Raw genomic sequence first — 14,129 nt, 5'->3', positions numbered from 1 at the left:
CTACGAGGCCTGAGTCAGCACCTCATTCTGGAAGGGAAGCTTCCAGGCAGGAAGGGGAGATGCTGCTGACTCTGCTTGGAGCTTCCATTCCTGTGTCCCTCTCCTCCTGCACAGCTGGATCGCAGGGCAACATGGAGGGTTCAGCTCCCAGACACCCAGAGCTGCCCTAGAGCTTTTCAGGTTTCTGTACCCCTTTCTGGAGTCTGATTTGTCTTGTGTCCCCCCTTCTCCTGCCGAGTTACACCTCACTTACAAACTGTTTGCTTACACAATGCACCATAAAAATACCAAGGTGTGTCAGCACGCCAGCACTGAAACACTGCTCATGTTCTCATCTGTGCCCTATAATTAAACAATAAATCAATTGGAATATAAATATTGTACTTGCATTTCAGCGGATAGTATACAGAGCAGGATAAACAAATCAATGTCTATGAGATTTGCGTTTGAACTCCTGGCTTTGCTAGTGCTTTCTGTGTAGCCTGTAAACCTATGCAAATACCTAGATGAGTGGAGGTGCCCCCGGAAGACCTTTCCATAGCCCCTGGGACACATATACCCCCGGTGGAAAATCACTGCCCTAGAGAAGCATCGTCCAGCATGAAGTTTTCACAGACGTCCATCAGAACGGCTCTGAGAGACTGTACTATGCTTCGGGAGGAAGGGAATCCACTAGAAGCAACACTGAGAGCTCCCCAAATGGCCCCTCACAAAGGCTCCTGAGCGTAGATCTGCCACAGGGGACTGTCCATGAATTCATCTTACTGCACTGGGCGTCACCTACAGTTCCAGGTGGACACTTCAGACCCTCATCGCCCCATAACCGGGGGTCCCCTTAGAACTGCATTCACGGCAACTGCAGCTAGGTGCCCACCAGCCCAGCTCAGACTGGCCTTGTGCTCGCAAAGAGCTCCCCATGCACAGAGATGCACCAAAAGTGCAAGGCCCAGCAGGGACTTGACCTTGGGAGTCCTTGTGCTGGGTGTTTATTCCCCCAGATCCGCCCATTCCTCATGGTGAGGCACCATCTCATGGAGCTGGTTCAAAGCATGGTTTTAAAGGTGAGATTGGCTTGAGAAGACCAGCACTGGGGAGGTTTGGGGCTTGGCTCTGTGTCTGTTCTAACAGGGTCAGGCTAACTCTGCTTAAACGCCATTTGACTGGTCACTGAGGCCATGTCTACACTAGGAAACTATTTTGAAATGACTAAATTCAACTTATTAACTCCTGATTTAACACGTTCGAAATAGCAGGTCTTTACTACGGGGAAGCCTCAAAAGTTGTCCAAGGCAGGCTCCCTTAATGTGGACGTGCTATCTTGGACTTAGAGCCCCAGGAAGCACTGGGGAGTAACTACTTTGAATTCCTCGGGGGATTAGTTATTTCAAAATAGCAGCACCAGAACGTCCACACTGCCGCTATTTCAAAATAACTATTTTGGAATTAGCATTATTCCCGATGAAAAGCTGGAGTACAGATTTCAAATTAAGCAGCCCGTTATTTCAAAATAACGGACTTGGTAGTGTGGACGCTCTGCTTATAAATTTGACTTAACGGGGGGTTATTTCGAAATAAAGCCCTAATGTAGACCAAGGCTGAGTGTGGGGGTCTGTTTAAAATCCACATTCTGGCCGAGGTTGAGACGTGCCAGGATTCAGGCTGGCTCGGCCCTCTCTAGGGCAAGTTAGCCTGGATCAGTTGCACACATACAGCTTAACCCCCACTGAGAACCTCATTGCCCAGAAATCCAGATCACTTTAGTGTGGAATATACTCTGTGGGGTATCCCTGCCTCTGACACCATCCTGGTGCTCCCAAAGGCAATCTATCTGGAGAGACAGACTAGGCTGGGAGCTGTCAGGCCTGGATTCTACCTGCCCTTACCATTGACCACTGGGAGCTTGGCCAACTCAATCTCTCTGTGTCCTTCCATTCTCCACCTGTATAATAGGGTCAGTGATTCCTAACCACCTTTGCAAAGTGCTAGCAAGAGCTAATCAGTAGTATCAGAGCCCCAGATAACCCATGATGGAATAAGCAGAGTCTGTTCTAACCTCTGTCTCCAGCCACTCTGAACTTTCTACAACAGCATCCCTGTGGGCCTGACATTTTCCAGCCTGGGCTCTGTCCAAAGGTTACTTATTTTGAGGGGAGAAAGGCGGAGGAGAGGAGGATTGTTAAGCAAAAATCTTTCAGCTGTTTAGTCTTAGGGAAAAGTTAGAGAAAAAGAATGTGCTTTGGTTGGTTGTAAATTCCGTCAAACCTCCCCCGCCCCCAGTTTTTCAATAAAATGTTATTCACGGATAAAAGACTCTGCTTTCCACAGAAAATTTTGCTTTGTTTTGGGGGGGGGGGGGACCTAAGGAGCCCAAACCCAAAATACTTTTAATTGGATATGTTTCCGCAATGCCTTATGGGAGTTGTAGTTGAGTTGCTTCATGGCCCCAATCTCCTCTAGGGGCTGTGCTCCCTATTTGGACTACATCTCTCACAATGCACCATGGCCAACGTCTCCCATGATGCAACCACATTTCCTCCACATAAAGGGAGATGGAAGTGCAATCTGAGGGTATGTCTAGACTACAGGCTTTTGTCGACAGAAGTTTTGTCGACAGATACTGTTGACAAAGCTTCTGTTGACAAAGAGCGTCTAGACTACATCCAGTGCTGTCAACAAAGCAAGCCGCTTTGTCGACATGAGAGTGTAGACGCAAAGAACAGTGTAGATGCAATAACGCCGTCTGTCGACAGAACTCTGTCGACAAAAGGCATTATTCCTCGTAGAACGAGGTTTACATACGTTGACAAAACTGCTGAATTATGTCAACGTTATGTCGACAGAACTCAGTGGCAGTGTAGACGCCGGTATAGTTTTGTCGACAAAAGTGGACTTTTGTCGACAAAACCCTGTAGTCTAGACACACCCTTAGATACACAGTCTTGAGACCAGGATGCTGGACTATAGAGGAGAATCAGGTGGCATGAGCTATATGCACTACAACTCCCATGGAGCAGGGCCTGACAGTTTCCAAATTGGACGAAGTACTTTAATATTTGAACTGTCATTGAAAAAAAACCTAATCTAACATCTTTTGCCCTGAAAGTTAAGTTACTGATGTATCATGCACTATTATCATTAGTTGTATTGGGCTGGGGCCAAGAGGCTTCAGTCAGAAAGGGGCTCCTTGTGCAAGGTGCTGCACCCACATCATAAGTGACAATCCCTGCCCCAAAGATTTTGCAATCTAAAAGAGGCACAAACATTCTACTATGAGTCATGCCTCATAGAGGTGGTATATGAAAAACATACCCCAAAAAAAGGGTTAAAAAAAGAGCTAGATAAATTCCTGGAGGATAGGTCCATCAATGGCTAGGGTTGCCAGATGGTCTCCCAAAAAATACCGAACACGTGGGCTAAACATTTGTCAAGCAAAAAACAAAAAAAAAACCACTGCCGCGAACACACATGCTATGTTTAATACTTAACTTTATTATAAACAGTCTTCATCCTACACCATCTCTATGAAAAGAGACTTAGAAGTAATTGTGCAAATGTGCATGCTATTTTCATTGTTTTCTATCCCTCTAAAGCTAAGGCTATAGAAGAATTTAGAAGAACTCCTTTTTATCCTGCAGCTGAAATGATTGTAGAGAACTCCCAGCGCCGATCGCGCCCCGCCTCCCAGCCACTCCTCCGCCCCTGCTAGGCTTCTGGGCTTCTGACCCGCCCAGAGCGGTGATCACGGCCCTGCCTGCCAGCTGGGACTCCCAGCCACTCCCCCCAGGCTTCTGTGCAATCACAGGCTCCTAGTGCCAATCGTGGCCCCGCCTTCCAGCCGCTCCTCCCACCCACACCAGGCTTCCGTCCGGTGCACAGCTGGAAAAATCAGAAAATACCGGACATTGCACGTGTCTGGTATTTTCTGATATTTTACTGGACAGAGAGTGCAAATACTGGACTGTCCAGTGGAATACCATGGCTATTAGTAGGGATGGGGTCCCTAGCCTCTGCTTGCCAAAAGCTGGGAATGGGCAACAGGGGATGGATCACTTGATGATTGTCTCTTCTGTTCACTCCCTCTGGGGCACCTGGTATTGGCCACTGTTGGCAGACAGGATCCTGGGCTAGATGGACCTTTGGTCTGACCCAGTATGACCATTCCTATGTTCTTAAGAAAAAACACCATCAATCTACCAGTGGCATATACCCCATCACCTCACAATCCTCAACATATTTATCTCACTTATGGGGTACAGGTTGAACCTTTCTAATCCAGCACGCTCTGGTCCAGCAACACACATAGTCCAACATGATTTTAGTGAGCTGGATGTCCACTTATCATGGGTGTGGCCAAGTTTCCCACAGTCCCATAAAGTTTGATTACAGCCACCAGTCATGGTTCTCAGGGCTCTATGCTCTTATTTAGCTCTAATTTACCCTCAATGTCTTCTAAGAAGCAGTGGAAGTGTTGGTAATACTGCCAGACAATATTGACCTTCCATGGTTCAGCAAATTCTCTGGTTCGGCACAGAGTGTGCCAGATGAGAGAGGTTCAATTGTAGTGACACACTATTATCTCCTTACCACAGACAGAGCGATCAGGGATCCCATAGCAGAGTCGGAGAGAACCCAGGTCTCCTAAGTCATAGGCTAGCGTCCTAACTACTGGTGCATGTTCTCTCTAAAGTGCAAGCCCTTCAGAATCAACTTCGTTTTACATTAAGGGAAACAACCAAACACAAGTCAAGCTGCTGCGGCTGGTGTGTGGGTGTGCGTGTAACATGTCGCATCAGCTGTCTCGCAGAACGGCAGCTACCTCTGCATCCTTGTCAGAAGTGTAACGATGCAGAACAGAAAGCCAACCTGTCGCAGTTATGAAGCTATCCACAAACCGCAACCTATTTTAGGGGCAAATATGTGCAATGGCACGTTCTTGCATGCAGGAGACGTTGACACCATATTGTTTTCCCAATGCACTAGGTACCGTTTATTGCTTTTTCAATAAAGAAGTTATTGATATTACTAAGGCAAGTGAAGGGCTCAGACAAGATCAGGGCACAAACACACAGCAAGAGACAGCCCCTGACACCCCAAATTTACATTCTCATCCAGACAGACACCCCCCTTTTTCAAAGATTAAGTCCCTACCCCAAAGAGTTTATACTCTCATTAGACAAAGTCGACAAAGAGAGTATTACTGTCCCCAGAGGGGGAACTGAGGCCCAGAGGAAATCAATCACTTCCTCAAGGTCAGGCAAGAAGATGGCGAGAGAACTAGGCAGTGACACTCCACCTGAGTCCCATTCAGCTGTTTTAACCGCCAGGCCGTCTTTCACTTCCACAGAAGGGGTGAACAATCTAAGGGGCTGGGGTCTTTGGCATGTTTCTTCCTGCAGGCCTATGTCAGCTCTTTGAGCCACCGAGTGGTTTCTTGGGAGCTGTCACATGTTTATCCTCCTCATTAATTTTATGGACATGGTCTTAACTTTGTTTTCCAGCAGGATGGGAGCATTTGGCCGGAACGGAGTCCTTGCAGGAACAGGAGGGAGCGTATCTTAACCTGGCTGCCAGCCTCCTTTCCCCTGTCTACCAGGGCTCAGCTGGAGCTTCCGCACCTAACAGGGAAGGTGATAATGAGCACCCAGCAGACAGGAGGGTGCGCTTTAAATGAGTCCAATTTAGCAATGTGCTACTGTATTTTCCTCCTGCTATTTTGCCTCGGCCTGTTCCACTAGAGAAAGGAGGGAGAAGCAGATTGGCTCCCTACAGCTCCTCTAAATAGTGAATTGTTTAAACTCTAACATAGCACTTAGGAGACCTAGGTTCAAATCTAGCTCGTATCACGCGCACTCTGTGAGACTTTGGCAAAGTCACTTAGCCTCCCTGGGCCTTGGTTCCCCCTCTGGGGATAATAAATCTGTCTTGTCCATTTAAATTGTCAAGTCTCTGGAGCAAGGGCTGACTCTGCTGATCAAGGCACTGATCGAGGTTTGGCAATACCGTAGGATCACTAACTACATACACAAACATGTACCAGACATTATTTAGGATGCAAAGTTGAGCCCTGAAAAATCCAGAAATGCCAGAAGATAGTATTGCCCATGCAGCCCTCCCTGGGCACTATGATTCTGAATTTAATAGAGTGGTCACTTACTAGTTTTCATTTGGGATCCCAGCCTCCATGGAAAGCGTGGCTGTTTGGAAAGAGGAAAGTCAGGCGCTGAGCAGATTCCACAATTCCTGAGCGGACTCCGATCCAAGGCCCATGTGAACAGCTTCATCCCATCTCAAGAGGAAGCTTTTAGGAGGGCGTGACCCGCTCCTCCTAGCAGCTAGTTCCATCAGCGTCTTCTGTCTGGGAAGGGCAAAGGCGAATCTGTGCAGAGGAGAAAGCAGACGCGGAGTGAGAGAGCAGGGATCAGAAGTATTTACAAGGGCCAACATTTTAGATTGAGGAAATCATCTTTAGGAATGTAAACACAGGGCCGGTGCTCAGTCAGGCCGTGCACTCAGCGCCTGTGGAAGCCAGCAGAAGCTCAAGCCTCCATCTTTCCATGCCTGGTGGGGGATGCAGGCAGCTAATTTCAGGAAGCCAATTATGGAAACCTGGGCTGATTCCGGCCTAAGTAAGACATCATGTGTTGTGGCGATTAATTGGTTGACAGTGTTTAAGGCCAGAAGGGACCACGAGGGTCGTCTGGCCCAACTTCCTGTGTGACACAGCCCCATGGAATGTCACCCAGCCATTCCTGCAGGGGAAGGAAATATTTTCCTCTGCTTTCAAAGAGCCTCCGTCGAGCCTGAGAGCCGACGGCCATATGGCGCTCCACATGTGCTAAGCAGTGAGACACAATAGAGATTGCTTTGAGAAGGGTAGGAGGAATTAAAACCAAGAGGGGGAAATTATCAGGCATCTGCTACAGGCCCTGGGGACAGGAGAAGAGAAAGAATGACAGGGCCCCAACGCAGCTCTCCAGATACTCCAAACCAGTGTACCAAGAACACAAGCAGGGTTTTAACTAGGCAGGTAACATGGGCAGCCAAGCGAGGACAACATTGTGATCTGGCAAGAGGCTCCCACAGAAGAGCACCCCTCCTGGACCAGCTGGTGGAAGATGGGAGAACCTCCCTGCTCTCACAATTGTAGCCAAGGCCCCCTCTGCCACACGCCAAGCTCATCCCAGACAGCAGAGCAAGAGGATGAGTTTCCATGAGAGGCACCATAATGCAGGGTTGTAAGCGAGCAGGGCGTCATGGGAAGAGGTGTCGGAGACAGCAGGGAGGGCAGAGCCAGGAGGGGGCTGGAGGGAGGGCGAATAAAGGCCCTGTTGGTGAGATCAGTTAGACTCTGAAATGGTCCCTCAGGGTATGTCTACACTACCCTCCTAGTTCGAACTAGGAGGGTAATGTATGCATACCGCACTTGCTAATGAAGCCCGGGATTTGAATTTCCCGGGCTTCATTAGCATAAGCGGGGAGCCGCCATTTTTAAATCCCCGCTGCTTCGAACCCCGTGTAGCGCGGCTACACGGGGCTCGAACTAGGTAGTTCGGACTAGGGTGCCTATTCCGAACTACCGGTACACCTCGTTTCACGAGGAGTACCGGTAGTTCGGAATAGGAACCCTAGTCCGAACTACCTAGTTCGAGCCCCGTGTAGCCGCGCTACACGGGGTTCGAAGCAGCGGGGATTTAAAAATGGCGGCTCCCCGCTTATGCTAATGAAGCCCGGGAAATTCAAATCCCGGGCTTCATTAGCAAGTGCGGTATGCATACATTACCCCGCTAGTTCGAACTAGCGGGGTAGTGTAGACATACCCTCAGGTCTCCTGGGATGGGGTGAAGCCACAGAGCAGGGGCGTGTCTCAGGGTCATTCACTCCTGCTGGGACATCTCTCGGGAGGGCGATGCTGCGGCTGCACCGGAGCCACCAGACCTTCTCACCGCACGGAGCTCGGCACAGACTGGCGGGCTCGCACGGGCCACGCTAAACAACCTCCTGCCTTGCTGGTGTCCTCTCCCTGCAGCCTGGACCAAACCTTCTGCCGGCAGGAACACTCGCGCCCAGTCAGAGGCTAGGCAGTTTGAGTCCCCCGGGGGCAGGGGCGGCCCTACACCCCTGCTTCATGGAGCCCTTGTGGAGCTTTGCAGAATTGCCAGGGCATAGGAACAGCCTGACCGTGCCCCTGACTTGCCAGCAGGCCAGCTGTGCGCTTGTGCCCAGAGATCCCCGACTGTGGCTTATGGCCACAGAGCAACATAGAACAGAACAGAAGCGGGGGGGGGCAGCAAGGAGGGAAGATCACGGGGGACACGGTGTGTACTGCACAACAGGAAGCGGAAGTGGCACTGTCCCACCAGAACCCTTCCCTGCAAACACCCCCGCAGTGGGAGGTGGGTGATAAGGTGGCTGTTTTGCAGCCCCCCTGACTCAGAAAAATCCTTTTGCAGCTCACTCACCGACCAGCTCATTGTAAGAGAGCAGTTCTGAGCCTGGCACCCTCTCCACCCAGGTGGGCAGCCCAGGCTCCCTTGCTCCCTTGTCTAGAGCAAACCGTGGAATATGGCAGACAAAACTCCCAGCGCTCCTTGGGATTTTAAAGGGGCGTTGCCCCGTTCTCCCCCAATCCACGTTGGCAACCAGCTGTGCCTCCCTCGCAGGGTCCCCCGTCTCTGGCACACAGCGAAGAAGCCCGGGTGAAAGGCAAGTTAGCTTGTAATGTCCCAGCCTGTTCCGCTTCATCCACCTCGTCCTCCACACTACAGTGGCTGGAGCGACGCACCAGTGCACACTCCCCTCGCTGTCTCACAGGCCCAGCCGCGGGGGGGAACCTCGAGTGGCCTGCTGCCAGCTTGATCAACGCTCCTGACATGCAGAGAGGCCACGCGGGAGCAGCAGGGACCAGCACGAACCGGAGGGCCCAAGGACAGGGCGACAGACGGGCCTCTCCAGATGGCTCTCCTAGCTCCTGAATGCTCACCGCCCCACAACACACACCAGTCAGGGAGTCCTTCTCCCTCAGAAAACCCAGACGAGAGAGCTGGACAGTGTCATGGGTAAATATTATCACCCCCCCCCTCCGCTCTCCACTTGTGTTGCAGGCAGAGCTAGAGGAAAGGCTCTACGGCTCTAACCTTCCCGGGGGGATGTTTTCAGGGCTCCACAGAGGAAAGCAGAGCTCCAGAGCTCTTATGCTTCGGGGTCTGAAATTCCCTTGGGAGCCTCTGCCTGTGCCACCCATCCCATGGCCCCACATGCAAAGAGAACCCCATCATGGTCACAACATGAGCACTGCCAGGTCTTGTTGGAGGCCAGGGGCTTAGGAAGGAGCAGGCTGGCCAGCCAAGGGGCTGGCTGATAGCAGTTCAGCATGGGACCCTTGCCTGGCCAGGAGCTCCCAGAATGGGGACCCAGCGAGAGCTCCCAGATCTCTGGCGAACTGAGTGCCAAGGGAGAGGCACTGAACCTGGGGGGGGAACAGCAGGGGGGCAGAGCCAGGAGTGGGCTGGGGGGAGGGTGAATAAAGGCCCTGTTGGGGAGATCAGTTAGACTCTAAAATGGGGGCAGCCCGTCCCTCAGGTCTCCTGCCACAAAGCAGGGGTGGGAACCCTTTTTATGTCAGGGGCTGCTGACCCACAGAAAAATCAGTCGGGGGCTGCCCACAAGTGAGAAGCAAAAAAACCCCAAACCCTCACTGACGTGAGAAGGGAAAGACACTCCCCATGTTCCCTTCTCACACCCAAACCTTGGAGGGCCCAGGCTAGTAGATTTTGTGTGCTACAGCCCCATGGAGGGACAGCAGGGGGGCTGGAGTGCCAGTGCGGGCTCCCCAATGCTGGGGGGAGCCCTAAGCCTTGGGGCCCAGATCCAGACAAGCTGAGGGCTGCATCCGCCTTTCCCCTCCCCCAGGTCTTAGTTCCCCACCCCGCCATAGAAGAACATATTCTACTTTGGCTCTGGTGGATGGGGGAGATGGGTGGGATAGGCTGAGAAGCCTTCTCTGTGCCTAGGTGTCTGTGACTCCCAGACGCCTGTCATGGCAAGGGAGGGGCTCCAGGGCACTCCCTTCAGATCCCCCCCCCCCCAAACTGGTGCCTGTCCCTCGGCCCTGGCTGCTGCACTGGGCTGTCGTTTCCAGCTGGCAGCCTGCCCCTATCTCTTACTGTTCCAGGGCATTGAGCCCCCCCCCGCCCCCCCCCGTCTGCAGGGCCTTGGAACTCTTGCAGCAGGGAGACTGGGCGACTGCCATTTCCCGGCCTGAGAAATTAGCCTCTGCCCCAGCGTGGGTGGACAGCAGACTCATCCCCTTCCCTTGCTCCAGCCCTGGATCAGCCCCAGAAAGGGGAGGCAGAGGAAAGAGTCAGACACTGGAGGAAGTGGGGATGAGTCAGTGGCGAGAAGAGCCAGAGGAAGGAGGGCAGGGGAGAGTGATGGAGAAGGGAAGCTGTTGGCTTGAATGCCAGTCCCCTACGGAGCCCAGGGGAACTTGGGAGCACACTGCATTAGGCGTGCTGCCTTGCTACCCTGAGTGACAGATCCCCCTGCCCTTCCCATCATGCCGCAGGCAAACGCCCCTGGCCAGCCGGAACTCAAGCAGCAGCTGGTTCCCATCCTAGGAGTCCCCCCTTGTCACTCTCCCAGCTATAACAGTCACCCACTGACGCAAGTCCTCCCACCGCCCCAGAGCCAGGAGCCGGATTTAGAATGGCAGAAATCAGACGCCCCCAGGTGCAGAAAGACGAGCTGCTGTCTCACTCTGGCAGCTCCGTCCGCACTCCCTAATTAACGCTCCCTCCCAGAGACACAGCCCTCCTGGACCCAGCACTGGAGAGGGGAGAATTCCCCAGGCAGGCTGCCGGGGAGACCAGAGCACAACGGGTTAGTGCTCTGTGCTGGGTGATGCGAGGCGGATGGGGGGGTCCGTCTTGCGGCATGGGACTGCTCCGTTAGGGATGGGACTGAGGTGGTGTAACTCTGATTTGGGTGCCAGCTATGCAGCTGGGGAGCCGTAGGCATCAGAAGGATGCAGTGCCGGGGCACCGTGCTGGCGGACGCCCTGCACATGGCACGGGCTGCGTTTTCCTTTCACTCCTTTCCCCTTTAATGCATGGAGAGGCTCACGCTGCAGAAGGCAGGACGGTGTGAGTGAGCTGCAGTGACCGCAGGCCTGAGCCCTCCTTTAAGAAAGCCTCCAGCAGCCCCTTCCTTCCAGAGGGCGTTCCAGAGGCTACGTGCTGCCGGTCTGCACAGCCCAGCTGACAAAGCATCCGAGCGATAGCAGGTTATTAAAGCTCTCTGAAGTGTCCCATTTCCCATTATGGCTCGGAGTGCAGAGTCATTACCATTTAATAATCACTAATCCCCTCATTACCAGTTATCTCCGCTCACTAGCTACTCAGCGCCAGTGCCGAGTGTTGTGTCTCCCTCCTGCTGCCAGCAACAGCTGTCCTGAGCCCCACGGAACAACTTCCTGCCTGAGCCAGCCCGGCTCACTTCCCAGGCACGAGCTGCACAGAGCTACAGGTCAGGGGGAAGAACTAAGGATGTTAAGTAACAGTTAATTGATGAATAGTCGATGGAATTTCCATCAACTACTCGTCTAGTCGATAGGCACTTCCGCATTCCTCCTTTGAAATGTACAAGAGCTCCCGCGGGGGCTCTTGTACATTTCAAAGGAGGAATGCGGAACTCCGTGTGCAGCCCGGGGCCAGCAGGAAGTCCCGCTGACTCTGGGCTGCAGGCAGCGTGCCAGGTTTGAAATGCACAAGAGTCCCCAGCGGAGGCTCTTGTACATTTCAAAACGGCAGCGCAGCATGGAGCCCGGGGTCAGCAGGGGACTCAGAGTTCCCCGCTGACCCCAAACTCCATGCTGCACTGCCAATTTGAAATGGCATGCGAAGCCGGGGTCAGCTAGGGACTCACCAGCTGATCCTGGGTTCCACGGAAATGCCGTGCTGGAGCCTGGCATCAGCTGAAGAGTCCCTAGCTGACCCCAGGCTCCACACGTGGCAGCGCCACACAGCTGATCCTGGGTTCAGCTGTGTGGCGCTGCCGCTTTGAAGTACCCCTTCCTCCCGCTCCTTTTCTGCCTCTATCTGATAAAGGCAGCAAGGGGGGGGGGGGGAATTGACTAGTTGACGAGGAAAAGTTATTTACTTGTTCTCATAACATAAGAACTAGGGGTCACCAAATGAAATGAATAGGTAGCAGGTTTAAAACAAACACAAAGAAGTTTTTCTTCACACAAAGCATAGTCAACCTGTGGAACTCCTTGCCAGAGGATGTTGTGAAGGCCAAGACTTCAACAGAGTTCAAAAAAGATCTATATAAATTCATGGAGGTTAGGTCCATCAATGGCTATTAGCAGGATAGATAGGAATAGCGTCCCTAGCTTCTGTTTGTCAGGGTCTGAAAATGGATGACAGGAGAAGGATCACTTTGGGTGTGTCTACACAGCAAAGTTATTTCAGAATAACGGCCGTTATTCCGAAATAACTATGCGAGTGTCTACACACCAATTCTGTTATTTTTAAATAATTTCGAAATAATGGATGGCTTATTCCGACTTCTGTAAACCTCATTCTACGAAGAATAACCCCTATTCTGAAATAGCTATTTCGAAATAAGGCCTGTGTAGATGCTCCACTTCTGCTATTTCAAAATAGCCCCTCACCAGGCCCATTCTAAGTTATTCCTCCGGGGGCTTTAAACTGAGACAGCACGTCTACATTAGGGAAGCCTGCCTCGGACTCATTTTGAGGCAGGGTAGATGTGCTATTTCGGAATAACTATTCCAGAATAGCTTGTTCCAAAATAACGGTGCAGTGTAGACGTAGCCTTGATGATTCCCTGTTGTGCTCCTTCCCTCTGGGACATCTGGCATTGGCCATTGTGGGAAGACAGGATACTGGGCTAGATGGACCTTTGGTCTGACCCAGTCTGGCCGTCCTTATGTTTTATGGTCTTTATAGGAAACGTAGAGACCTGCTCCAGTCTCTACCAGTTAACCAGAATCAGAAAGCCTCACCCATTAAGGTCAACTGATTCACTTCCTATATCCCTAGGCTGTAGCATCCTACCCTGAGGCTACCCATCCAACAGTGCTTCTCCTCAAATGGTTCTGGTCACTCTCTGTTCTTCAGACGGTTGCCAGATGGCATTTTTATCTGCTTGGTATCAGTCCCATTCCCTAATGTGGCAGTAGGGCAACTGCCTGACTGAAATGCACACAGACTCTCTGCCCTGCATTCCTTTTATCTGCTCCATCAGTGATTCCATTGAAGGAAGCTATCAGCCAGTTTGGCATGACCTCTTTCTAATAAGCCCATGTTGCTCAGTGGCTATTAGAAACCGTCCTCCCAAATGTTTACATGATTGACTATGCTTTTTTGGCTGGGGCTAGATGCTGGGCTCATTGGCCCAGCTAATGTCCTAATACGGCTGCCTTCTGGCCTGAGAATCACTTTCCCTCTTCCACTCCCACCCCTTTCAATATCTCCTGCCCACGTGCTCCCATTACTTAGTGCAGATTACTTCCATTTCCGTGCCAGGGACTGGAGAGTTCTTTCCCCACATGCTTTAAAACCTCTAAGTTACCCGCTGCCTCCAGATTCACATGTACCCTGCTCCATCCAGGGCTCTGTTGTTTGGGAACGTACGCTCAGACGCCGCAGGGGTGAGGTCCATATGAGCGGGTACCTTGGTGGATGACTATCGTGCCTATGAACTGTTGGCCTACAGAGAATAAAGGACATATCACTGATGGTCGGGTTCTCTTTAGATCAAGTAGCAGGGGCCGGTGTTACGGGAACAGAATTCCAGCCCCATCGTCCCTTAAGGGCGTCAGCCACACAGTAACTTGTCAGTAACTTTTGCTCTGCTTGGGGGACTCTCCACCTTCCCCAGGCATTGCCCTGCCTCCTCCCGACGGTTACAGAGCTCAGCCTTTGGAGCTGACAAGGGAATGAATCCGGTCTACAAGCCCCCCTGCACATGGCAGCCTCCTCCTTTCCCATCTGCCACCTCCTCCCTCCCTCTCCTGCAGGATGTGTATCCAGCTGCCTTTGTTCTCTTTGTCTCACAGCCCTGGCATTGTCTCATTTGCCTCCCCCTGATTTTGTCTGCTCCTT

General features: G+C 52.0%; 1 protein-coding gene across 6 annotated transcripts in view; it reads right to left on the bottom strand.

Moving 5' to 3' along the window:
- Positions 1-6,565, bottom strand: part of DAGLA (diacylglycerol lipase alpha) — a 179,950-nt gene extending 173,385 nt beyond the window's left edge. For 3 of the 6 annotated variants that reach the window (XM_075928467.1, XM_075928470.1, XM_075928466.1), the window contains exon 1: positions 6,155-6,565. The gene's annotated coding sequence lies outside the window, so the exon portion shown is untranslated. The remainder of the gene's footprint in view (positions 1-6,154) is intronic. The other 3 variants (XM_075928457.1, XM_075928459.1, XM_075928456.1) reach the window with 2 other exon arrangements.
- Positions 6,566-14,129: the final 7,564 nt, after the last annotated feature.

This window comes from Pelodiscus sinensis, chromosome 4, assembly GCF_049634645.1.
Source record: "Pelodiscus sinensis isolate JC-2024 chromosome 4, ASM4963464v1, whole genome shotgun sequence".
Classification (NCBI taxonomy): domain Eukaryota; kingdom Metazoa; phylum Chordata; order Testudines; family Trionychidae; genus Pelodiscus; species Pelodiscus sinensis.
The sequence above is the reverse complement of the archived record's forward strand: the minus strand, read 5'-3'. Positions and strand labels throughout refer to the sequence as shown.